At 34.6% G+C, this 25,698-nt stretch overlaps 1 protein-coding gene across 2 annotated transcripts in view; it reads left to right on the top strand.

Moving 5' to 3' along the window:
• The first annotated feature begins 1,113 nt into the window (after nt 1-1,113).
• kkv (hyaluronan synthase-like protein kkv) overlaps nt 1,114-25,698 on the top strand; it is a 199,556-nt gene continuing 174,971 nt past the window's right edge. The window contains exon 1 of one of the 2 annotated variants that reach the window (XM_081744907.1): nt 1,114-1,454. The gene's annotated coding sequence lies outside the window, so the exon portion shown is untranslated. The remainder of the gene's footprint in view (nt 1,455-25,698) is intronic. The other variant, XM_081744900.1, reaches the window with a different exon arrangement.

Genomic DNA, 25,698 nt, shown 5'->3' with positions numbered 1-25,698 from the left:
AAATAGTGTTCTGAGAATTAACCTAGAATGAAAGAACTTAAAAGCAACATGTTTAAATATATATAAGCTACATACACTCTCAATGAGGGCAATCATTTTGGAGAAAATCTCATTGACACGCTTGTTTGGAAAGCTCTACAGGTCAATTTGATCTATCAGATACATTTTAACCAATAGGGTTAAGCCCATAAGATTAAGTGACCAATAAAGATAAAATGAAGCAGCTTAACTTCCTTGTCGGTTATTATTTGTAAAAACAAAATGCGTAATTCATATTTGTATCTAGTATGTGAATTACCGCTGGAGATATCGGAATCCTTTATCCGATTCCGCTACTGTATTCCCTACTCTTACCGCTACTGCTACGTATTCCCTTCTACTGTATTCCTTACTTACTATACTGGCTTACCGCTACTGTATTCCCTTCTAAAGATGGAAGATTCATCTTTGGTAGCAACTAAGTAATTCCGGAAAAGTAACTATTTAAACAGCAGACAATCCAAAATTGAATTTAGAAAATATTAATTAGACAACAATTTTACAGCTAATATGGATGTACTGTGTTCGACTTATCATTGGTTTCTACAGATGAAATGTGTTAATTCTGGAAGTTTATGTTCATTTAAATTAAAGACCCCCCTGACCTAGTAAAGTACAACTTCTCACCCTGTAAATTATTATAACTAAATACTTTTATTTAGAAATATTAATTTAAGGAAATAAATCGGAAATGAAATGAAATGAAATTTCTGAGTTTTACGTCCCACGGTTATGCCAGTTAGGCTAAAGGAGACGGTGATTATGAGAAATGAATAAAATGGTGGAATGAAGAAAGTGGGAGGAAACGGAGGAACCCCGAGGAAACCCATGCACACGGTGTTTGTCCACCACAAAGTTTACTTGGCAGGAGCAAAATTTGAACCCGGGACCCCATACACCAGAGGTGAACGCTTTACCACTGAACCACCGCACCCCCTAATAAATCAATCGAAATCCATCAGTGTGCTTGTTACTTTCCTTAGCGATAATCTCGTTGGTGTATACTCCAGCGCCATCGGATGGCAACCCTGAAGACAGGTATGGAGAGAGTTTTCTTGAGCACCGACTGGAGTGTCTTTCGTAGGAACGTCAGTGAGACAAACAGGTGGCTTGAAAAAGTTGGTCCTGGTGCGTGTTGGTTGGTGGTGTGCGTGTGTGCAAGTGCGTGTGGCTTGTATTGAAAAAATAAATTTCTTTGGACACAAACACGTGTTCCAAAAGAAAAAGAGTGTACGCAAAGATGGAACCTCGGTGGTGATGATTTCCTTTTTCTAATATTAGAAGCGGAAAAAAAAGAAAAAGAAATCTTCCAACTGTTGCTGTCATCCAACTCCTCGGAAGACTTCCTTTCTTATTCGGCCATCGACATCTCCACCGAAGATAAATACAAACAAGGCAACAACAACAAAATAGAGGTAAGCAATACGTTTATACTGTATAAAATTGCTATTTTAGAAAGTTTTCCGTTTGATCCTGATATTTGCTCTGAAATAATATACTTGCTTTTACGTTAATGATGAAGTCTGTAATTCAGTTTAATTTCTATCAACTTCATCTTGCTGCTGTCTGGACAAAGCATTATTCACCAATCGAACCAACAAGCATTATACTTTGTGCATTTAACTGTCAAAAAGTATTTGTCATGTAATAAATGGACGATACATAACACTTAATGGAATGTGTTAATGATAGCACTAGCATATTGAACAAAAATTGGGCTAGCCGATTTCCAGCTTACGCCAAAAACAACGCTTTCTAATATTTTGAACACGAAAAATTACTTTTCTGTGCTTATAATTTATGTCAAGACACAATCTTCCAGCCAGTTTGCAAACTATTGCTCTAAAACAATGGTCAATCTTCTTAATTTCTTATAAATATCTTAGCTTTTTCAAATTGGTTGTCTGCTTACTGAATCTGGATTTTATTAATAAGTTGTTACTACTTTCGACTACCTATTGCGTGAAAACTTTTCTTTTTTCTTTTCTTTTTCTTAAAAGTAGAGCAAGCAGTGGCCAACTTCCGGAAGTTCTATTGTAACAGTTTAATATTTTATTTTTTAAAATATAAAAACCAGGACACACATATTCTTACTTACCATATGTAGAGTCAAGATTTCCAACCTTTAAAAGTAGATACCACGCTGAAAAATGTTTAATGTTTCTGTCATTTGGTTCAAGAGGCCCTGGTTAAAGCCATAAGTCCCATATTCGGTGTCAAATGGGACCAATACTGAAAAGGCGACTTTAAAATTCAAAGAAACAAAGCAAAACATAGTAAAATTTAATTGTAAAATAAAATTAAAGATCACTATAATTTTGTCATTAATACTGTGCTATATTCATGGTCATAAAACATGTAACCAATTTATTAGAAATGTATGTATAAATCTGATATAAAAAAAAACATGTCCATCTTGGATAAAAATAGAAGAGAACAGCTTTCAATTTGGTTATGCTGATTCCAAAAGTACTCATACACGTTAACTCAAACAAAGCAGACATGGCGAGATTAAATTGTTAATAAACATATAAAATCAAATGAAATTTGATCTAACATATTTGTATGGATTGAATAATAGTTACTTAAAATTGGTGTTCTTTTAATTTGGATCCCCTTGACACACTAGTCTGCATTATATTGAGATTATGCAGAAGGAAACACTCACTTAAAAATCATAAACGCATTAGTGCATTGAATGATGTAACACATTGCTTTATATTCTGTATCAACAAAGTGTATCACTTGACATATTTCATATCGTGACAAGTTGATTTCCACGTATACATGACAAGCGTATATTTCAGAAACGAACTTCTAAGGACTGAGAGATTGTAATAGCTTGGAAACCAATGCAATATATTTTTGTGTAGACATATTTCAGTGTATATTCGCTTATTTTGGTATAAATTAACGGTTTCACTGAAATCCTAACTATAATAATAATGAAAAAATACGGACCGAAGATGGTAAAGGAAAGTTGCTCTCTTATATTTTCTTATTTCCCTCCCCCCCTCCCTAAACGACAACTCTCCATGATGTTTCGGAAGAGATATGGTTGGCCAGATGGCTACGTTCAACTGAACAATTTGTCTTCAGATCCAATATGGGTCAGCACGATGTGTCCCAATGATGTTATTTCTAGCTTTCTAGTCAAAAGTATGTAATCTTTCAATTCAAAAACAACCCAAATTACTTGAGAATGTTAGGTAAACATTGAAAATTCGGTCATGATTTGGATTTAGAGATTAAATTATAGTTATGATATGAAACTTACAGTTTTAAATCCAATCCAAATCGAACATTTTGCTACTTGGGATTGAACAGAGACCACGGACATTGAAATCATCGTACTAGCTTAACTACTCGGCTGCTAGAAATTTCATGCATTTCAACTCAAACGAAATCTGCTAGTAGAATTAGAGGAACGAAAATAGTTACATTATAGAAAACATCAAATGAAGCACTGCAAATGACCCAGGTGTTATTGTTCTTACTTAGATCTAACGGTACTAGGTTAATTCCAGGGAATTCACTTCTAGTTTCCTACCTATGAACATCGTCGTGTCTGTATGCTTTTCGGAGATATTTCCGTTTTTCTTACTATTCCCATTACACTTAGTTTATTATTATTATTATTATTATTATTATTATTATTATTATTATTATTATTATTATTATTATTATTATTATTATTATTATTATTATTATTAAATATTATAATAGTGAGTGATTATGAGAGTGAATTATTTATAAAAGAATTGGTGGAGTAATCATGCAGAAGAAATTGAAGGAAATCTACCAACACGATGTCCACAATAAACTCATGATATAGAATCGAACCAAGTATTCCTTGCACTAAAGGTGAGAGCTGCCGTGTCCCTGCCTCCAATCTTGGAATTCCGCAGACGGTCATCTTAATTGAGGTTTCTGCTTAGGCAAATGAATTACATTGAATTTTTGAGTTTTACTCGAAGATTCCATGCTTCTATCCTAGTGAAAGGACAATATATTACATCCATGCCCTAAGTAGAAGTGTACTCGTGGTAGACAAATTTTACGATCTCTAGCCTATTGTCTTGAATCGCTTGACCATGCTAGCCAGCTGCTACGTGTATGCGGAGATAGTACCTGTAAGTATAGGGTTCGGTTCCCGGTGGGAGCACTCGGTCGAAAAAGTGTAAAACGATTTTTCAAACCAGCCATCCTGAATGAGGTCTTTCTGGGTTTCCCTCATTCACACCAGGCAAATGCCGGGGTGGTACCTAACTTATACGTCTCAGGCCGTTTCCTTTCTTCTTCAATCCTTTCTTCCTTCCCTTTCCCCGGATAAATAAATCATGGAGAAATGGCTAGATCAGAGTTCAACGTCCCTTTCAGCAGCAAGTCTATATGAAACTTGGACCTACAGCTTAACGTGGGATCCGAACTACATGAGCTCCCGCCGGGAATCGAACCTGGGTCTCCCGCACGAAAGACACGTACGTAAACCACATAGTCACAAGTGCATTCAAATATATCATGGAGTAGTTATCTACAAATCGAATAAAATCATTACTTTTCTCCTTAATAGTAAAACTGTCTTTTTGTAACTTGATAAGTAGTCGATGTAATCATTTGTATGCTACTTAAAGAAAATACCAATAACAACGTGTTAACCAGTTATATAGGGGTTTGCCTTATTCAAATAGAGAATCCAATCGTAAGATATATAATTGAATTTTTAACATTAATACTCTCAAACGTTGGTCTTCCTAAGTATTGTTAGAGACATACAGTATGAATGTTTATTTAGGACATTTAAAGTAAAAATAGGAAAAGAAGAGGGGAAAAAGCTTAAGAGTCACGCACATAAATAAGAAGAATTTATTTCCAAAGGAATCAAGAAGCATAACAAGAGCTCTTTTTTTATTGGTGTCACGGTTTTTTTCTGTTACATATCCAACAGCTATTATGAGATAGACAACTTCAAGCATTACGTTCTTTTTGAAGAGGCCACTAAAAGGAGATTTGTCACTTTACACTACAAATTCTGTTGTATTTACATGTTGCTTCTTCTTTAGATTTGCTTACGCAGATAATTTTAAAAGAAGCGCAGATAATTTTAAAAGAAGCGCAGATAATTTTAAAAGAAGCACAGATAAATGCATATTCCTATCTATTGATACCTGTTATTGTTTGATAAATTTTGAAGATTAAAAATAAAAATAAATTTAAGATAAGAAAACTTTTACTCATTTTCATTTCAGTTTGAACTGAGAACATTAACAACAATCTTATTTGTGAACCAGTGGTGGCTCGTAAGGGAAGTCACATTACTAAAAAAAAAAAATAAAGTTCTGTCGATCCAATTTAAGGGAAGAAAAGTTACCAAATGCACTAATACTTCTGTATAGAAGTTAGTGCACCAAAGTTTGCTTAGTTTGAAGCAATAAAACTTTAAAATTATTATTATTATTATTATTATTATTATTATTATTATTATTATTATTATTATTATTATTATTATTATTATTATTATTATTATATCTTATGTGACTTCCCTCACGAGATTTCTATGTTTGCGATATTACATATCTGTTAATTGGACAGTGAGCCTTCTCACTTTGTCTTAAGACATAGTGAGTAAAATTTTAATTAAATGCTTCTAACAATATGTTGACACTAAAACTCTGAGCGGATAGAAAGATAGCAGTGTTTTGTTTCATGTTCAGAAGATTTTAGGCTCGAATCTCACATCAAACTAACCTCTCTGTTATTCGTGAGATTACTCAACATCACTAGAATTTCTCATAAGAATCCTCAGGGCCATGGTGGCTTAGTTGTACAGCGCTCTCCTCTCGTGCAAAGTGTCTCTGATTCGATTCCAGGTCAAGTGAGTTAGTAGTGGGTAACAGCGGATCAGTGGATTTTCTAGTGGTTCTTCAGTTTCCTCCCACATTCTCATTTCATTTATAATTTCACAACCATTCCTTTTCAGTAATCATCTATCTCTTTCTAGACTAAAGGGGATATCCGTGGGACGTACAACTATGAAATTTCATTTCATGAGAATAAATTATCTTATCAGGAGAAAATGTTATCTACTTTTAAATACTTTGTTAGAGACTGTTGATTTCCTTTATTTTAAGAAAATATCCCTATCTATCATTCTAAAGGTGTTTCTTTATGTATAAATAGTCTCATACTGACTTCAGGAATTTCAGGAACTTTGTTAGTATATATATGTTTCCCGCCAAGATTGAAAAAAATCCTAGTAAGAATCCAGAAAGTCAATCTTTCTGAAATTCTGAAAATTTTGACGAAAGCAATCAATCATTGGCATCGAACGCTTGCACAGTATACTTTTAACCAAGAATAGAATAGGAAGTATTTACGAAATGTCTAGTTTTAATCTCAATGTACGTAATATACAGGGTGTTTCAAAACAACACCGACAACGTTTGGGAGGTGATTCCTGACACTAACTGTAAGATACGACAAAAAGTATAGACCAACCTGAGTGCACAAATGATTCCTTTCGGAGTTATAGGCTGCCGAAAACTTGAAAAAATTAAATTTGAAGGTCCATAGCTCCTAAACTATGGGACCTACCGTAGTCGGGTCAAGACTTCACTTAGGAACCAACATGTGCGCTATCCAAAAATACATGTCTCAAAATCACGCAACAATTTTCGTAGAGGCTGTTAGGTTACAGGCATGTAATTTTAAGTACTCACAAACTACCTCTATAAAAAATGTTACAGAAGTACCGCAGGATTCTGAAACTTGGATATTTGGATAGGGCACATACTAGTTCCTAAGTGAAGTCTTGAAGCAACTACGGTAGATTCTATAGTTTTGGAGCTGTGGACCTTCAAATTTCATTTTTTTTTTCATGTTTTCGGCAGTCTATAACTCCAAAGGAAGGATTTATGCACCCAGGTTGGTCTATACTTTTTGTCTTATCTTGGTGTCAGGAATCACCTTCCAAACGTTGTCGGTGTTGTTTTGAAACACCCTGTATATATTGGAATTATACGAGTCAATTATGGGAAAAAACATAATCGCTTCCTTATCCACTCCCTGGTGTTATAAATAACGAAGAGCTTTGGTTATTTAGTTAGGTATTGTGTACGCACTACATTGACCATCATCACTGTTATTTGTCTGTTGATAGGTTAGACAATTCAAGTAAAAAAAAAAAAAATGAATCTTTAATTTAACGTCCCACAATTATGCCTTTTAGAATAAAGAAGATAGGTGATCAATAAAAGTGAATACGGAATTGGTGAAATAAGAATGTGGGAGGAGACTGCAAATTTCTGAGAAAACTCACGAAATCGATATTGTAAACCACAAACTCACATGGCCTGCCTGAAATCGAACCTCTCACAGTAGAAGAAAAGTCTCAGTCTCTTTGTTTATATATATCAAAATTTGCCCCGACTGGAACACTTCGTCTCTTATGATCCCATCTACGAATAATTAACCTTATTGTCTATTGTTCTTAATCCAACACAATTAGTGTTGCCCACGAAGTGAGAAATTTCTTGCTTCATCTTGTCGAGATGAAAAGTACATTTAATAATTTGAGACGAGAAGAGAAACCTAACAATTCTGGTCTTGTCTTTGAGACGAGAAATTTCTCGAGTGCAAAATTACTTCACCCAAGTATTAGATCTCAAGTATGTTGTAGTGTTTCATGATTCATAGTATAAGAACTATAAATAGATCAAGTGAATGTACGAACATAATGAAGATCATTTATCAACGTTTAACGATATGAAAGTCATTACGAAATATACTTTAATTTAGGGGTAAAAGTGAATCTGGAAAGGCAGGATGACGCTTGACGTCACGCCGCCCCCCGTGCCTATCTTTCCCCATTGTAGTTTTTTTTTTTTTTTTACAAAGCGGGGAACGCTATATATATTTTCGGAAGTGGGGGTATGACGTCACCCGCGTTCCCCCGCACTTTTAGCCTTGCTTCGATTATAAATATGAGTTAAATGTTGTTACTTCACACTCTTCGTTGACCTATCATGATGCTGAAGGATTCTGACAACTTATTGGTGAAATTTTGTATATAAATTTACAAAGCAAGATGTGAAAAGTTCTACGAGAATCGAGATGAGACGAGATAGAATTGTTTTAGAATCGAGACGAGACAACACAAAAACATCGAGGACGGCTAAAAACGTCCATGCTCTTAAGAACGCCACTAATTGGTTTCACCTCACGATAGTCAGACTAGGACCTCAGGATGCTTGACTGCATTACACCGTCCACCACTAAGACACAATATCCCCTTAATTCAAGTAACTCTTCAATTGTCTTAATATCAGAAATTCGATGCCCTGCTAGTATTGTACTTAGCAGGCACATAAAGCTACATACTTTAATCATACGGACTCACGAGAGTACACAGTTACTTCCTAAGATGTTTTTATTCAAAATTTAGATCCTCAAGTGACCTTTTCAGTTAGCAACGTTCACTGGTCATCTACCCATAGCGGCAAATGCCCTTCTTTTTTTCTTTCCTGCTTTATGATACAAGTACATGTACGCGGATATGGCCAGACACTGAGAGTATAACAATATGTCGGCCTGATATTGTTTCGTGCTATTTGGATCTGCATAAAAAAACCACGCCTATACCAAGGGAAAACATGGAATGCCATTAACAAACTTGTTCTGTATTTGCGTTGTGCAGACATAAACTGTGCAAAGTTGTCCTTTACCATAAATCTAAGCATTTTTATGGTAACGTGAAGGAAAGGAAGAAACTTGGTCTATTAAATGCAAGGTCAGAAGGTGATGCTTTTAAATTCAGAAAGCAAGTGTGTAGACAAGCACTAGCTCTGAAAACCTAACATGTCATCATATATTTTTTCGCACGCAGAGAACAGTGCTGCCCACATGTCTGAGATAAAAATGTGTTCTGTAAAAGTAACATATATTCTACGAATACCATAATCTATTTCAGAGTTACTTTTATTTTCTTAACAATGTTACACTGCAATATTTCAGTTTCTTAGGCCAATTTAATAACTCTACAAGGTGTAAGAGCTACATTTCAATCCTAACAGTCTACTTTCATTTTCATTCTTTTCGAACGTACCCTACAGACATTAAAGAAGAAACGTCGATCCTAAATCAGATCAAACAAAATGCTATCGCAGAGTAAGATGTTAACATAGTAAATCTGAGTTGAAAATTTATTAGGAATTATATTTCAGGGCTTTCGACATCTAAGGCCATTTTAGAACGCCACCTGTGAGGAACGGTTACCCTCAGTGATTACACTATCCGGGGAAGTGGAGAGGGAATGGGAAAGGGAGAAAGCGGCTTTAGACCTGGGTACCATCCCTGTATTTGTTTTGTGTGAATGAGGAAAACAAAGGATAAATCTCACTTAGGAAGACTGGCTTGAAAAGCCTTTGGCAATTCTTGTTTAAGGTTAGAAAATACTATACTTTGTAGGTAGAAAAAATGACAACAGTGTTTTCCTCATTTCTTTTAAACTTTTGAGATTGGTAAATAGAAAAAGGAATTAAATAAAATTGTTTCTTCCAAAACCCTGTTCTTGCAACCCACTTCTCATTATTGGTAGTTTGGTTGCCTACATTAAAGGATTAGATGTACTATAGAACTTAGGAGATATGTATTGCTAATATTATTCGATTAACGGGTTTGTCTATTGGTTATGTTTCGATGGATAATCATGAAGTATAAATCTCTTTATCATTTTTACCAAATAGTGTTGAACACAGGTTTAATAAATTATGATTTTTAGAACTTCCAGACTACAATAATTAGAGATACATAGTATTACTTAATGCTGGAGTCGAATAGCTCAATAACTATACTTATTATAATTCGCTGTTCTGTTTTGATTTAGCTATAATCTGAAATAGTTATTAGAAACTCAGTACTTACATGTGGCATACAATGAAAATATTGTAGCACTTGAAATAATGTAAAGAACATGCAAATTTAGTTGTTTTGAGATAGTCGTCAAGTTAAGCACTGCTTCAACATAAAAATTGACTTATTCAGTTTTAAGAAACCTAGCATTACTTCTTCTTCTACTTTCTTTTCTTTTCTTTTCTTTCTTTTTCTTTCTTTTCTTTTCTTTTTCTTTTTCTTTCTTTTTTTTTTTTTTTGACTGCAACATTGGCGGTTTACTGATTTCGTAATAAGTATGCTTTGCACACAAACAAAACCAACCTTTTTCTAATGAAGATGAAGACTTACTGGTAAATATTATTAAAAAGGGAAAAATAGATCAATCGTGTTTGTGTCTCTTGGCGATTATGGGAATTTACTATTCTTTTGTAACGAAGACGACATTCAACTGACTGGCAGTTCTCACATGGGGGCTAGCACCCTTTCGATAGTTGGACTGCTAAGGAGAAGTTGGTTTAGTTTGTAATTTCACTATAACTCAAAACAGAGCCGTGGAATCACAATGAGTACAGTCACTTGAGTTCTACATCATATTGTGTGATATAGGGTTGCCAACTGACCGGTATTTTTTCAGGCAGTGTTTCTTTGAGGAAAAATATTCCGCGGGGCACTGCTGGTGCTATTCTATTTATTATTATATAGTAGACGTGTTATTTTAGTCTCCTCCGGGGGCACTCTCAGAGCCCCGAGGGGCAATGTCCCCCAAAAAAACATGTCTGGAAGAAACACTGTTTTCAGGTTCAACCAGGCATGTACACAGGAATTTATTTCAGAAGGGATCCAAAGTTTTGGGGAGTTCAAAATCAATATGAGAATGAATTCTGTTAACATTTGTGAAATCACCCCTAAAATTATACTAAATTTACGGAAAAGTAAGGGTTTAAAAGATTGGGGGTACAGAATCTACCCCCTGCGAACGTTTTGGACTCAACTGTATAGTCTATTTCAACATTTAAAATACAATTATTCTTAATCTGTTTTGAGAACTATGAGCAGATGCCGGTTATTTTATTTTTCAGAGTTGGCAGCCCTAGTGTGATACAATATGCTTTTATGTTTCAAGGTTTTATTTTTGAAATTTCGCATATACTCATTCGTATCATCTCCCTTTGCTCTTGCTGATTGCTTGGTTGTGTATTAATGTATTTTTAATGAAAACAATATTTACAAGTATGGTTGTTCTTATGTGCAGTGTTTCTTCCAGACACCAAAAATACTTATTTAATATAATAATAAATAGAATAGTACCAGCAGTGCCCCTCCCCTCCGGAATTCTAAGTGTGCCCTCTCGGAACATTGTTTCTGAAAAAAAAAAAAAAAAAACACTGCTTATGTGTTCGAACGTTTAGTGAGCGTTGCCTAGCTCTGAAGTGCATAGTCCTGATAGCAGCACTAATGTTTAATGTGTTAACACCTAATTTTACTTGAGAGTAAGAAATGTCATCCATATTGACACTATTAAATAAAGAAAAAATGTCTTCAGCTACACCTTGGTATTTTCTAATTGTATCTGTATCTTCGAGTTAATTTTATTACCTCTTTTTGTTCTCTTTTTATTGAACTTGAGCGGTATACATCATCCAATCAAATAAGTTATTGTTAAAAGAAAATAATATAGGCCTATGTATGGGAACAATCCAATTACACAATTCTTCGTAGAATCCTGTGGAAGAACTTGTAGCACATGCATATAAATATCTTATGTGAAAATCTTTGTAACCAAATTACCATCGCTTGACTTCACTTCATAAATACAGAACATACATTTCCAGTATTTTCACTGACTGTTGATCACATTTACAAGCAAACATGTGCATTGTTATTTTTTTTTTTTTTTTTTTCGACATAGTTGCATGTGATTGTATTTCGTGAGAACGAGGTCTGTGTTTCGAATTACGATTGTTTTGTTATTGCTTGAACGGTGACAGAGATGAAACAAGTTTAAATTGACTACAACAGCTTCTCTTAAAGAACAAAAGAAAGGGAAAAATAGTTCAACTCCATTTGTTATTTTTTTTGTCTGCTCTTTTTTTTTTATTAACTCTTTCTTTCGTTTGATCTTTTTCCTTTCACTTCATTCTAATCTCTCTTTAGCACCAAAATTTCTAGGACATTGGTTCTGAAATTATTAACGAAATTTGCAAGAAAATTGACGATTGTTTAAACCAGAAATTAAGACTGAAAAGTCGTAGTAAATACGTCAGAATATGGAAGTGCGTCATAAACTATAAGGAACTTTCTTTATAGTTATAAATGTAGTAGAAAGCTACTGAAGTAGTAAGTATAGATGGCAACTTGTATCCGAGTCGAAAATCAAATTAAATGAAATCTTTGTTTTACGTTCCGTGATTATATCGGCTAGGCTAAAGGAGACGGTGATGATGAGAAATGAATGAAATGGTGAAATGAAGAAAGTGGAAGGAAACAGAAGAACGCACGTGCAAGGTGCTTGTTCAGCACAAAGCTCACTTGGCGCGAGCTGGGATCAAACCAAGAATCTCATGCACTAGAGGTGAACGCTCTACCACTGCCTCTGTATCTGAGTTGAATTAGGAGTTATTTCTTGTCTTCTTTTTTTAAAAAAAATGTTATAATGCACGATCAATCAATAATTTTCCTCTTCGTCCGATTTGGATCTAATAGTAGTACATAGCTCTTAAAATTACATCTGGATGCAGTGATTACAGTTTCCAATCTTGTTTGTTCACGAGAAGGTATAGATTTTACAGGTTTGCTTAAGAATTTGATAGAACAGCAAAGATAACCAAAGTTGTTGCTATCCACAACAATAATTGTAATTTTGTTTTGTATGGCAGTTTGTGTTAGCTGTGTTCGTGTTTAGAACACCACACTAGCCATGTTAACTTATTCACCTCTTTTGAACTAGGAAATAGAATACCAAATGTCATATATTGTAGCAAGTTTAGCTTTTTTTAATTGATGTAAATCCTTTTCTAGAATCTCACACTGATCTAGAAAAAGTTAACTAATATCATACAAAACGTAATAATACAACAGAAAGATCATTGAAACACCAAACGTTACGTTATCCAAGTCAAACATTTAACAATAGGATGCAATTTTTCACTCACCGTGTCGATCAAATGTAAAACTAGAAAGTGTGCAGAATATGTTCAGACACACCCTGTATACGTACCTTTAACTCTCGTCTTGAAAAACTGACATGAGAAATTAGTAGAAATTTAAGAGATGGTTGTTTGGTATTTTAGTAACGGATAATTATCACACGTAATGTTGAACGTAATTATTTGAAAATCATGTTGACACAATATCCTTCAGAATTTTGATCACATCCTAACCAAAAGATTATAGTTTTATGGTGCAGATCCATAGCTTCAGTCGTTAGCGGAAATATTACTTCTAATATATTCTTTTTACCGGCAACTTCTAAATGAATGCAGTAATTAAAAAGTCGAGACCAAGGACAATTTCCAACCTCGAGTGAAATTGGAATCATGAGTGTCTCCTGTCAGTCTTCCATATCACTGGGAACATTATTTTTTAGGATATATTAAAATGCGGAAAATTTGGAGCTTTATATAAACATTTTCAGTAAAACCACATTGCATTACGATTAGCTACGATACAACAAGAGTTAAAGCTGTCTTGTCTCAATAAAGGTGTCGGGGAAGTGGTCTCGTCTCGGAAAGTATATCTTTTTCTTTGAAAGACCTCTGTATCGTCCCGTATGTCATCAAGAAAATACTTCTCTTCTCGCTTTGTGGGCAACCTAGCAGTAGATCCTTGACAAGTTTACAGTTCTGGCATTGTCATTTTTACTGAAAATATATTAGAGTTTCTGAAACGCGAACTTAACTTTGAATTTCTTGCTACTCATGAAATTGAAGACAGATCGTCGTGACTCTTCAAAGTCTAGCTTCAAAGGGGTGACTCTTCAAAGTGAAGTTCTTCAAATTCAGTTACTATTAATACGAACAGAATTAATGACGTAAAGTGTGTATAATGACACTTTCTGAGCAATAGGAAGACAAAATGAAAAGTCATCACAACAAAAATTTCTCTGCTCTCGTATTTACAACTCTCACTCTTCTTTCCTCATCAAAAAGCAAGAATGTGATAGAAGGGTAATTATTTTAGATAAAATCATGTTAGATTCGATAAAACTTGCGAACATACTACAACCATTCCTTTTTCAGAAATAGTTCATGCATTTTTTTTACTACTAAATAAGCCGTAAAGAAACCATATTTCATACTTATCAGGTATTTCTCCAACAATACTAAAACAAACAGAAGTACGAGAATTGAAGAGAGGAACTTCTACTAAAATATAAAATGAAAATACAAGAAAAATGAAATACATTTTCTTGATTATACGCATGACAGCGTAAAAGTTTCCCCGTAACAAACTAACTGACAATATAACAAAAGACATATAACAAACACTTTGTTTTTTCAGTTGTTGGTTAAACTTCTCATATTATGTTCATTAACATTTATACATATCATACATAAGAATATTTTATTTCAGTTATGCAAATAAAAACTTAAGTATTTAAGTACTTTACGTAATATTCTTATATAAGTATTTGCTGAAACATCAAGAAGTCTTTTAAAATAATTATAGTTTTAAAATATAAACAAACAAAATCTCATGAGACGGATAATTATAACTAAACCGACATACGGATAATAACCTACTCGTCTATTGGATATAAATGTAAATAATCCCAAATTTAAATAAATTGAATGTGAATTAGTGTCGATAGTCTACGCACAGTGATTTTAATGCTCAAAACAAGAAGTAGCAGCTTAAAATATTTTACATTCCGTCTTGAGCAGTACTTGTTCTCAGCAGACGCTGACTGTAACACTATATACTTTGTTATTTTTGTATATGTATATTAAAGCAATAGATCTTCAAAGATAAATAAATGTAACAAAGTTTGGGAAGATGCAAGCAAGCAACCAGGTAAATAAAAACATAAAAAGTGGAACACATGTACGCTCATTACTATTTTCAATTATTATTGTATATCACCTTCTCCATTGTATGTATGCCTTTCCCATAGGAAAAAATACAATCAGAAGTAAATGCGTGACGTGAACTGAAACAACGTTGGAGATAAATATCAAGAAATGTGGTGGGTACTTTTTTAATGCTGGTCTAACTAAGTAATTTATTAAGAGGATCGTCTGTTATCATACAACCCTGTATAGCCAACAGCAATGTTTTCAAAGTAGGCAATATAAAACCTGAAATAAATCGTATTTCCAGCCCAAATGTCATGTCTTGCAGTAAATTTGAATCAGTATTCACTATAATTTATAGGAGTACGGAAAACTATGGGATGATCCCTACCCTCATTACTACGGACCTACTGGTTTAGTATGTTTTTCTTTACACTGAACATCCTTGAGAGGAAGAATATTGTATATTCATTTCCTTGATTATACATCTTTTCAACAACCATTGAACTGTACTACCAGTGATCCTCGGTTAGGTAATGCAATGAAGGTAATAAAATAACTGTTGACCAGAGTAGAAATAGCAAATTCCAGTAGTCGATCAGGGTGATAAGGCCTTTCATTTTACTGTTCTACCGAGAAGTGAGTAAATATTTATTAAAAAAAAAAAAAAAAAAAGCATAATCAAAATTGGTGTACTTACGTCGAAATTATGTCTGAAAATATTCAAGTACACATCACACACACACACACACACACACACACACACACACACACACATATATATATATATATATATATATATATATATATATATATATATATATATATATATATATATATATATATATATATATATGCAGTGGCGTATTTAGGCGGGGGCTTCCGGGCTTAAGCCCCCCGAAATCTTACTATAGTAAAGTATATGAAATATCTTGCAGAATTTTCACATTTTCATGCAAAGCTCCCCCCGAAAGTTAGCAAAGCCCCCCCGAAGCAAAATCGTAAATACGCCACTGTATATATGGATCCCTTTTTGGAAGTCAATTGAAAGTAAAGTTTTGGTGCGGATAAGAATACATATTCAAATTCATTAAAATAAATTGTAAATTTACAACCTAAAATCCTGTCTCCAAGATGACATTCTGAATTAATATTATAGATTATGTCCTTAGACCTTATATAGGCCTACGAGTCCAAACAGCCAAGGATTTTCTTTTTCTTTAACTCTCAACACTATATTTGAGGTAAGTGTTGCGAATTACGTACGCATTTCACATTTCTGTACTGAGATTATTTATCGTGACTCCGTAAATTTCTATCAAGAGGAAGGAGGACATCAAAATGTAATAAGACCTAATTTACCAGTATCACAATATTGAATTCAGGGTCTTCTGACTAGAAAGGTGTCATAATATACTACATTACAATTGAGTTTGTTCTTTTACCATCCTCTGAAGTCTATATGCGTGAACATTCCTGGTCAGTCTTCACAACAATTAAATGTCACAAGTGTATTTGTGTCAACAACGTGGTAAACACAACTGTCACTGAGTTGCTATCAATAAACATACTGCATTTACAATAGAAAACTACTGTTTAAACAACTTCTGGTATCAGCCAGCTTACCAAGTTCTGTTTTGCATCTTAGCGGCAGGCAAAGTTTAGTAAAGTAGTAGTGTAACATTGAAAAATCTTGTAATTTTTCTTAAGTACTATGTTGCAGAACGATATACCATAGAGAATGTATCTCCGCTCAGAACTGTGGCAACATTGGAGTAGCAAAAGTAGTTCTACCTGACCCACTTTCACCCTTTGACGGTTTTCTCTTAAGCATTGCTGAGTTCCTGTTCAGACTTCTAACTTCATGATTGATCTGTAATAATTAGCGTTGGTGTATCTACAGCGGAAATTTCTTTCTCTCTCTTTTTTTTTTAATTCTATATATGTATAGTTAATTGAGTATAAGGTATCAAGAGATGACCAAAATACTGGCAGTTCTTTTCAATGAAAATGAATGCACAGTCTGGGAGCCCGCTAGCTACACAGAAACAAAAACGTCTGCACATGCTGTCACGCACACTATAACTACAAATCTGACATTATTAATTTGTGGGTGTATTGAGGTGAAAGCTTGTCTCCCGTTTTATAGAGGAAGTAACCTATTACTGTACGACCGCAGTCAGGCATGTTAGTATTTACAATTGCTAAGTTGTAATTGTTGAACACTATACAAATCTGTTTGCTTAGTGGAGCGTTCAATTTTAAGATTTAAACCTTTAATTTGCATTTGAATAGATCAGCATTTTAGGCTGAATATTTTGACTGATGCTATACGATTCTGAATTAGATAACTTTCTGATTTTGATGCCCATAGCAGTAATAACGGATTGTCAGAAGAATCTTTGTAGATTTAAAGACACGAGAAATGTTGCATTTCTAAAGGTGTTTGGAAAGAAAGTTTTGAGGGGTTAAGGGCAAAGTTCATCACATGAGCCTTTCTCAAGAACCTTGACTTGTCTTCTAGAGGTAATGAAAGTTGTGAGGCATTACCACCTTCCAAAGATAACAAGGAAAGACAACTTGTTCCTTGTGTCCTAGCTCTGACAATACTGTATTTATATACTGTACTATCTAAGCAAAGTCAAAACGAAGTATTAGGCTATTCATTATACGATACTTTCAATTTACTTTATATAATTAAATTCTGCGTTTTGAATAAAAGAAGGTTGTTTAAAATCAAGTTAACAATATAGAATAGCTTATGCTTCTGATTGAGATTGAGAAAATGTAAAACTTTTCTTCTTTCTTTTTTCTGGAGTGGAGAGTCGTAGCTAATTGCATCAATTGGTTACATATAATGGTTATTGGCTATATATATATCACTCAAATATATAGTATTCTCCTTGTGTCTTCTGCCCACCGTGTCGTCTTATTGGAATCCCTATAGGAGTGATACTCTTTCTTAGCGATTTTTTTTTCTGTGAGACTCCTGTTATATTGAATAAATTTTCCATGATTTCTTTTAGTTAGATTTGGAAGTTGGAGCCATAAATCGTCATTTAAAAGTTACTCTTTTTGTACTAAGCAATTTGATAACGGGATTTACCCAATCCGAAGAGCAAGGAAACTGGGAAAATCTTGCAGGATGCACAAGGCTTTGAATCTAACATAATCGAAGCATTGAATGAGTAAAAGGGTCACGACACAAATCGAAAATAAAAAGAAAATGAAATCTTTAATGGCTACGATTATGTCATTTAGGCTAAAGGAGACAAATGGTTAATTAAAGTGAATTATATGAAATCAATTATGGAATAATAATGTGGGAGGAAATGTGTAACGCCGAAAAAATCCACAAACACAATATTGTTCATGACAAACATAGATCGTGTGGGATCGTACAAGGCACCACTCGCATCGCTCTACCATTGAACCACAGTGTTGGTCTCAACACGTCTTATACGGTATAGTTCATTGGCACGACATGTAGATCTATATTTTGATGTAGTGTAATTCAATGTGATAAGGACTCATGTATAAACTTATGTTGTAAAGGTGATATTGTGTTACGCATTTATCATTTTGTCCTAATTTGTGGAGTATGGTTAGGGTTGCAAAAGAAAAGAGACGAGACAGAGCTCTTCTAATAGAAACCGAGATGAACTATCAGCTTCATGACACCCTTTTGAGACAAAACAGCCTAAACTCTTTTGGCGCGTCTCTCTCTCTCTCACGTCTCAATTTACGCTGAAGCAAGTTTTGTGTAGAAAACTCTTTTATAAGCATGAAATACACTGTAGTAACTCTAAAGGGTAATAAAAGAACTATATTTTTACCTAAAGGAACTGAAGACATAGTTGCACAATTAATTTCTACAACAAATCAATATTGTTACTAAAGTAGCAATTTTACGCTATTTTTAGACTCATGTCTTCAGAAAGAAGAGGTGAAAAACCCAAACAAAGTAAATGAGGTAGTAGGTGTCTGTGCCACTAACGGGTCATGTGAAATGGATCATGTTCCACAATATCCCACACAAAAATTCACATACTTCATTCATTTATACTTCTCGAAAAGGGAAAACGCTGCCACTTTGTATGACATAAATAACAGACAGATTCCATCATAGAATCCACAGTATCCTTCCTTCCTTGAGAATTTCCGCTACTCATACAATGGCAGGAACAGGAAGAAGAAGAAGAAGAAGAAGATTTGCTGTCGAAAAGGTGGAAGTAAATATTCGGAAAAATGTTCTCCTAATTCTTCTCGGAGCGTAAAGTACGATTAAAGTTCGTTACCTCTTTTCTTCCCGTGCGATTCTTTGTTTTAAAGTTCTCTGAGAAAAATGATTTTTAACTGTTATTTTTCTTTCAGAGCTAAAAGTTTTCTGGGAGAAAATATGAGGAATTCAGGCACAAAATAATAACTTATTAACTCTGTCAATTACTTTCTCCTAGAATCATTGAGCTAAAGTGTATTCGTACTATTGTTCTGTCTTTTCTGTTTAGTTACGTTGGAATATAAATACATTTTTGCTTGTTGACAGTTCCTGAAGGCAATTTGTTGAGGAAACTTCTAAAAATTCTAGATTACAAAGTTTTACATATGTCATTAACTCTTAAAACTTTCATTTATATTTATTTACTGTATGAAAGTTGAAGAATTAACGACATCTGTACATTTGTATTATGTGCGTAATTACAATTTGCATACACGTTATCTTCCAGGAAATTCTCATGACATAGTTATTTTATAATAAGCTAAATTATTCTTTCGAACTTACTTCAATATTGATCTACAAGATTGAGAACTTTCCTCTATGACATAAATTCTTAGACACAAAAGTGTGTTATGCATAACGTTAACATAAAAATATTAAATGTTGTGCGAACGTGGTAAGACCAATTTCTTTGTTGAGTTTTATAAATCTTTCCTTGAAAATTAAAACTTGGTATAACTAGTTCCGAAACAGTACAAGTTTCTCTGAAATATGGTTGTGAAACATTCGTTTCAAAGTTTCGAGTTTTCGATGTTGCCAGACATTTAAAAGAACAACTAATATCAGAAGGGCAACGATGAAGTTTATATGGAGAAATTAGGGGCCACAGTAATTCAGTGGTAGAGCGCTTACCTCTGGGGTGTGGAGCCCCTGGTTCAACTCCCGACCAAGTAAATTTGTGGTGAACAATACCGTGTACGTAGGTTTTGTTGGCGCACTCCCATTTCATCCTACATGATTCCATCATTCTTACATCCATTTTCCTTAATCGTCGTCTTTCTTAGCCTAATGGGCATCATAGTGGGACGTTAATCTGAAAGGTTTCATTTTCATTTCATTTGAAGAAAAAAATTACTAAAATATATATTTTTAAAGATCAAACCGCATTAGCATTTTACGGTGTACTTGAAGTCCTGTTTATTAAGTCCCTCTCCTTCTACAAACAAAAAGTTAATTACAAAAATTTGCTTTTAAGTATTTTTTTTTAATTTAAATAAATAACAGAATACCCAACACCTAGTAGTACTAATTATTTACTTAATACTTTAAACACACTTTCTCCAATTCCGAAATAATATAATAACAAAAAGTTCAGCAAAATGTATTTCACATAATTGGAAAATATTTACAAAAGTTTAATATTAAATATTGTTTCAAGCAAAACTATTTTAAAACGTTATTTTTCTTACTCTGTTTATTTTTACGCTTTACTAATATTAATTCTTTCATGCAAACAATATAATATCAATATTTTATCCAGTATTTTGTTCATATTTCTTAAAATAAGATAAACTTCATTTTTTTTTCTTTCTGGGATTAAAACTCCATTAAGTTAAATTCATATAATATTTTATTCGTTTTTCAAAATAATTATTCAAAACAAAAGTTAATATTAGATATTTGGATAACAAAGTACCACAGGGTAATAAAGAGAGAAAATACTACATAAATAGTGATGGTAAGGTGTATTAGGTCTTGTTGACAATTGAGGAATGTAGGGCCTGAGACCAATATTCGGACCCAAAAGGAACGGGAATGGGGAATGACGGAAACTTCATAACGAGGAACTTCATAATTTATACCATTTACCAAACATTGTTAGGGACATCAAGTCTAGGAGATTAAGGTGGGCAGGACATGTAGCTAGAATGGAAAAAAGTAGGAACGCTTTCAAAGTTTTAACTTGAAGTTCAATGTTAAAATGTACATTAGGAAGACCTAGGTGCAGATGAGAAAACAATATTAAGATGAATCTCGCAGAGAGAGAAATACAAAATAGAAACAGAATCCAGTTGGCTAAGGATAGATGTCAGTGGAGGGCTTTTGTGAAAGTGGCATTGAACTTCCGGGTTCTATATGCCATAGAGTTAGTTATTTAGAGAAGACTCTCTTGGAGCTTGATTTGGAAATCGAGCGTACTTCTATAAAGGTAACCAAGAAAGTTGTGTCTCTTTTTGTGGAGGTCTGTGTTCAATTCGACCTCGCACCGTGAAATGAATGCGAATGGAGATAAGGCGAAGGTCAGTTGTTGGTGTGGATATATCCAACATACTACCTGGTTGTGGCAGTTCAGTTACACCGTGAACGTGCGTAAGGAGTGAGTGAACATGGGACGTTCACACAGCGTCATAAGGGCGTATATGCTGTACGAGTTGAAACTGGGGTCAAACGCTGCTGCAGTGGGGCGAAAGATATGCCAGGCTTTTGGTGAGGGGGTCGTGACTATGCACACAGTGCAGCGGTGGTTTAACAAGTTTATGGACGGTGACGAAACACTCGAAGACGCACCACGTGCCGGAAGACCAACACATGCACAAAATGAAGATCTTCAGGCAGCAATTGAGGTGAACAGTGGCCAGATATGTGAGAAACTGAAACTACAATTCAGTGTGAGTGGAGAAAGCATTCGGCAGCACCTCCATCAACTTGGGAAGCACTAAAATTAGTTTAATGGGTCCCACATGATTTGACTCCGGGCCAGAAGGCAACGTGAGCAGACACGCGTGTTTCTTTGCTGTCCCGTCTGAGGAAGGAGGTATTTCTGTACAGGGTGTTGACATGTGATGAGAAGTTGGTCCTGTACGAAGCTCCACGGCGTCGTCATCATTGTTTAACATCCCATGAACCAGTTCCAAAACAGCCGAAACCAGCACTGCACCAGAAGAAGATCCTTCTTCGTGTTTGGTGGACTGCTCGCACATTGTGCATCAGTAACAGTTACCAGCTGGTCAGAGCATCAATGCAACTGTGTACTGTCAGCAGTTGATCCATGTTCAAGAAAAACTCAAAACTCCGGAGCCAGCACTTCTGATCAACGGGATCATCCTGTTACAGGACAACGTGAAGCCCCATGTGGCTAGGATGATCCGGGACACCATTCTGCGCCTTGAATGGGAAACACTAGTGCATCTGCTATACTCCCCGGACGTTGCACCTTCCGATTATTACCTGTTCTATTACTTGGACAATCACCTTAGAGGACGTCAGTTCAAATCCCTAGTAGAAGTGCAAAATGCACTTTATACCTTCTTCACTTCACGGCCCAGTAAGTTCTACCGCCATGGCCTTCCAGAACGTTGGCAGGAGGTCGATGCTGATGGGAACTATATTTGATCTTTCAGGTACGTCTTAGGTGACATCGATGCTTGAAGGTGGTGGGTGAAAAAGCGACAGAACTTTCTTTACCTTTAAGGATTAAGTTCAGATTTCAAGGTACAGTCAGTAAGTATAGGTTGAAGGTATAAGAAATGATAGCTTCAACCTATACTTAATATTGTTTCTGACTGTTCTGACTGTATTTAGTATTGAAATCAAAACTATCTTTTACTTTACTATCTCATAATGTTGTCATGCTGTTTATAGGAGTGAAAGTTCTCGGATAGAATAATGAACTCTCGTAGTATTTATACAAGTAAATAAATTATGTACGTATTAACTGTGTTTGGAGTGCACGCAGTTTAAAATTCAATGCAATTTCCATTGTTTTCCTCTTCTCTTTACGAACAAAAGGGTAAGAAGTCTACATAGCTATTGGACTTAAAATACCTCGGTTTCTCTCATCATCAAAGAGAGCTAACTAACTGGATTGTTAGTTGCCTACCTCATCTTTTGAAAGCACTTCTTTAGTTACCTTATTTCTTTTACCTTTGCTGTTTATTCTTTTTTGCTCCGTTTCTTTACCTTTCCTTTCTTTTTTTTATCGCTATCTTTCTCTTTTTTCTTCCCCCTTTAGCTGATTCTCGTGTGGATGATTCGGACGTCCTTGACTGAGGTCAAATCCCTAACCAACAATCCAAGTAGTTAGTTGAACAGGATGTTGAACACGCTATTACCACCAACAGATCACATAGTGCATTCTTTTTCGGAAATTTGCTTTACTTTTTTTTTAAAAAGAAAAAAGGTTACGTTTTCTACCAACCATTGAAATTACTTTTCTCTACTTTAAACATTAAACGACAGAATAATTACTTCTGGGATAGTTTTTACGACAGAAGAGAAGATGTTTCGAACTACACTTTGTGTATGTTTTCCGAGTTTGTTGACACGAGCTGCTGACTTCGTTTGCAAGCATTTCTATTTATAAACAATTTTGATGCTGAACTGAGGAATGCTGACAGCTTCTCGTCTCTGGAAACGTAACTGATTATAAACAATGAAGATAAACTACTCTTTCGTTTCGTAATCTTGTGTCATATATTTTAACCATTTATTATGTATTATTTATCAATAATAAAGTTTTCATACCTCATCATCCCTAATATGCTTAGTATAGAGGAGCTTGAGATTAGGAAGTTTTGTTGGAGTTTAGCGCCCCTTTTCACCACCGAGCCTGGATGAAACGTGATCGTATAGTTTAGAGTGGTTTGAATCATCTTAATGTATTCAAGACTTCGTGCAAGCTGTCCCGGGTTCGATTCTGGTGCGGACATTCGGCCAAAAAGTGGAAAAGATTTTCCAGGCCAGCCATCCTGAGTGAGGGTTCCTTGAAGTTTTTTCATTCGCACCAGGAAAATGCTGATTTGGTACCTAACATAATGTTCCCAGGGCACTTCTTTCCTTCGCCAATCCTTTCTTCTTCCCATTCCCTGGATAGTGTGATCATTTAGGGATGTCATGCGTGACAGGTTAACATGGCCATAACTGCCGACAGCCTAGAAATTTAATTCCTAATCCTAATTCTACTGCATTCAAATTTAAAGTCTTTCCCATCGAGAATCGACCCGCACGCTAGTCATTAGATAGCAGGGACAGCGAGATTAGGAAAGCTTAGGTCGTAAATCCATCTTACCTCGAGTTTGAGTTTTGGTATGAAAAACCCAAGGTTAGGAAGGTGGGACCTCCTATTAACGAACTATGACCAGTGCTTCAATCTGGTCGGCTACATAGACCCTTACATAATATCAATCTTCACAGTATGGATCGTTCCCCAGCACATTATTTCGCCTCGAAAAGAGCTGATTTTAGAATCACACCAACCGACTTGATAAATTAAACTTAAGTTAGTCTCGTTTAGATTTTGTAAGTCTTGTTTAAAGTAGGTTAAGATGTTATTTTAAGTCAGCTTAGAAGTTTAGTAAGAGTAGGTTAGGTAAATAACATATTTATGGGCATTTTCTTCATGTGACTGGAACTTAATCTGAAACTAAACTAAGATAAAGATCATTTGATCACTCCACAAATGTTATTGTGGTATCACAAATAGATGTTTAATAGTAAAAATTCTGAAATTCTACTTTAATATTTACTCTTTGTGCGTACATAAAGGTGGTAGAAAAGTAATTCAGTGGTAAAAATTAGTTTCGGTGGCATAAAATTTATACAGGGTGGCCCAAAAGTAGGAATACAGTACCGTACTGATCAACTAATTGCATTTCATATAATTTGTTATTGTTATCCATTAGGTAGACTTAGTTTCTTTATTATTTGTTGTTTTTTACTTACGTCTTAAGCTCGGAAGAGCTGAAGGAAATAAACCCATGAACTAGAATGTTATACTTGATCAATCCAGGGGTGTATATGGCCAGCAGCCTGTTAATCTTTGTCTATAAGAATGAGATAAATTTCTAGGTAGAAGTCAAGTTTCCTGACTACGAGGTTAAATCCTGATGTCTCTCAATTGTGAAGCGAGGGTTTCTAGCAGTATTGCGATGCTCTTACAAAATGCCTTAGTCGCTTCCAAAAATAGAGTTCATGTGAATTTGGACATTCGTTAAGCGTTTACACATTTATATAATAATTACTTTGTACTGAAAAGGAATGCTAAACTTCAAAGCAAGCAACGAACCCGATTATCAAGCGCTAATGCTAGTGTAAAGTAGAGTAGCAACTAGACATCGTCCATTTTACTGTAATTCATTTTAAAGTCGCATTATATTTTTAAAACAATACACTGTACATAGCAATATACCATAAGAAATCCAATTTCTTGGTTTTCATGTGGATTTATGAAGTACTTAACCTAAATATTTCAGTTTGGCAAATTTGTCCTTGTACTAAAAAAAAAAAAAAAAACTTCTAAATAATAAGTTTAATTACTTTCCTTTCACTAATTGGAAAGTCACAATTGCAAAGTTTTCTTTTAGTTAGAAGATGACAATTCAGCAGTAATTAGTGATTTCCTACTGGTTTGCAAGATTTTATCCGTTCTAAAAACAATAGTTTTGTGTTTCGTTAAAACTTTCAAAGGTACTAATTGAAAGGAAAATGAACTCTAAGCTATCAATATCTTATTTCTGTATATCTCCTTTTTAATTACTT

This window comes from Thermobia domestica, chromosome 2 (assembly GCF_964235325.1).
Source record: "Thermobia domestica chromosome 2, izTheDome1.hap1.1, whole genome shotgun sequence".
NCBI classification, from domain to species: Eukaryota; Metazoa; Arthropoda; class Insecta; order Zygentoma; family Lepismatidae; genus Thermobia; species Thermobia domestica.
This window is presented reverse-complemented; position numbering and strand designations above follow the sequence as displayed.